Genomic DNA, 2515 nt, shown 5'->3' on the forward strand with positions numbered 1-2515 from the left:
CACTTGGAAAGACTTGGCATAAAGTTGTCCCTTCTTTAAGAGCTCGAGAATCAATCACAGATGTTGCTCATGCTCTTTCTCGCTCTTAGAGTAAGTTAAGATGTCATCGATGAAAACGATCATGAATTTGGTCAAGTTAAGGTTTGCATACATGGTTCGTAAAATCCATGAATACAGCAGGAGCATTGGTTAAACCAAAAGGCATGACAAGAAACTCATAGTGTCTATAACATGTTCGGAAGGTAGTCTTAGAAACATCCATTTCCTTGACTCTCAATTGATGATAACCTGACCTAAGATCAATCTTCGAATAGATGCTTGACACTTACAGTTGGTCAAATAGGTCATCAATACGCGGAAGTGAATAACGATTCTTGATGGTTAGCTTGTTGAGTTATCGGTAATCGATACACATTCTCAACGTGCCATCTTTCTTCTTAACAATTAGAACGAGTACTCCCCATGAAGGCGAGCTATGATAAATGAAACCTTTCTCCAAAAATCCTTAGAGTTGATTAGATATTTCCTTCATTTCGAATGGAGCTAAGCGGTATGGTACCTATGCAATGGGTGTGACACCGGGCGTGGATAATTTACAAGTGAAGGATAATATGATATATAGGGTTGATATTTTTAGTTGACAATATAGTGATAAGGAGTAGGTAACGGTACACAATGGTCTTAAGGGTGATCAAATCTTATTTCCATCATGATCCATTAGGATTTCTACATGATTTATCATAATATAACTACGTTGATCAAGCGTCATTATATTATACTAAATCATACTTTTATCACTCCATAAGGTTACTACTATGTCATCTAGTCAATATTCATCTTCTTCGAGGAGAATGATTAGATGGAAAATGAAAGATAAGAAAATAACATCATTCATTCATTTAAAAGAAAATAACCAGAGTATTACAGAAACTTAACGAAATCTTCCAAAATATAGGAGTACTAAATGATAACATAGAGAACATTATGAGAAATTAAAATGACTCTTGTAGTTGTCAAAATTCTTCATTGCGCCTCTTCCCCTTCTTCCTCATTATCCCAAGCTTCCTCGGCAGTCATCACAAACGCTCTGCCTTTAGCATTTCCCGTGTTGTCCTTTTTCTTTGAACACTGGTTGCGAAAATGCCCTTTTTCTCCACAGTCATAGCATGTAGGAACGATTGCGTTAGCTTTTGTTGCAGGCGTACCAGTTGAAGGAACTGCAACCCTACAAGTCTTGGCTATATGACCAATCTTCTTACACTTGGTGCATTCAGCCTTTCACCACCCGGAATGGTGTCTCTCACAACGCTTACAATAAGGTCGTTTCCCAGAATAACCTCCTCCTGAATTTTCGGCAACTTTCTTATTTGAACCTTGGGTTGATTCCTGAGTAGGCTCAAATTTCCTTTTGCCTTCACTAGTCTTAGCCTCGGCTTGTTTATTAGCCGCGGCCTTTCTCCTTTTAGCCATCATCAAGTTTTGAGCCATAAGTATCACTGCATCTAAGGTCTTCTTGCCAGCAGCAATAACATTTCCTTGAATCTCATCAGGAAGACCTTCTATGTACCGCTCGATCTTCTTTTGTTCCGTGGGAACCATGTCCGGGCACAATGAAACCAACTCTATAAACCTGTTGATATAAGCTTCAATATTGGTACCATTGACCTTCAATTCCCAAAACTCTACTTCGAGCTTTTTGATTTGGTTCCTTGGGCAAAACTTATCAATCATCATTCTTTTCACAACGGCTCAGTGAATAGCATTAGCAGCATCTAGCCCTACAGTTTGGGCATAAGCATTCCACCAAGTCAAAGCAAGAACACTTAGTGTATGAGTGGCATACTTCACTCGGTCGACCTCCGTGCAGTTGCAGATGCGAAAGATTGATTCGAGTTTTTCGAACCAACGAGTCAATTCGACTGCTTCCTCATTTCCATTGAAGGATGGAGGCTTACAGTTCATAAACTCCTTGTATGTGCATGATGTAGGTGGGTTTCCTTGGTTGTTCCCTTGATTATTATTGTCTTGAGCGGCAGCAAGCAGTTGTTGAAATTTAATGGGAGTCAAAGTGACATTTGGAAGAGCGTTAGCACTACGAGTTGCCATTGATCTTCAATACACAAAATAGTATTAGTTGTAGAGTTTATGGTGCACTAGGTAGCAATACCAATGGATAAGAAAAGGTAGTATGGGTTGGTTAGTGATAATGATGGTGAAGCAAGTGAGTAATTGGGTGTGCGGATAGATCCTTCAGTGTCGGATCCTTCGGTATCCAAAACGATGACTGGGTGATGACTAGATATCCTAGAGAAGGAGTACTAAGGCACGGTATAATGGCATAGATATAAGGAGAGCATAGTAAGGCAAGCATAGAAATGAGGATCGCACTTTAAACTAAGGCAAGATTATAGACAAATAGGTAAGGTGTTTAAACTAAGGAAGGAAATGTTATAGTCCTATAGATTGCTAAGGCACCCTAAATAACACATAAGGCACACATAAAATGCAATAATGG

This window comes from Rutidosis leptorrhynchoides, chromosome 5 (assembly GCF_046630445.1).
Source record: "Rutidosis leptorrhynchoides isolate AG116_Rl617_1_P2 chromosome 5, CSIRO_AGI_Rlap_v1, whole genome shotgun sequence".
NCBI classification, from domain to species: Eukaryota; Viridiplantae; Streptophyta; class Magnoliopsida; order Asterales; family Asteraceae; genus Rutidosis; species Rutidosis leptorrhynchoides.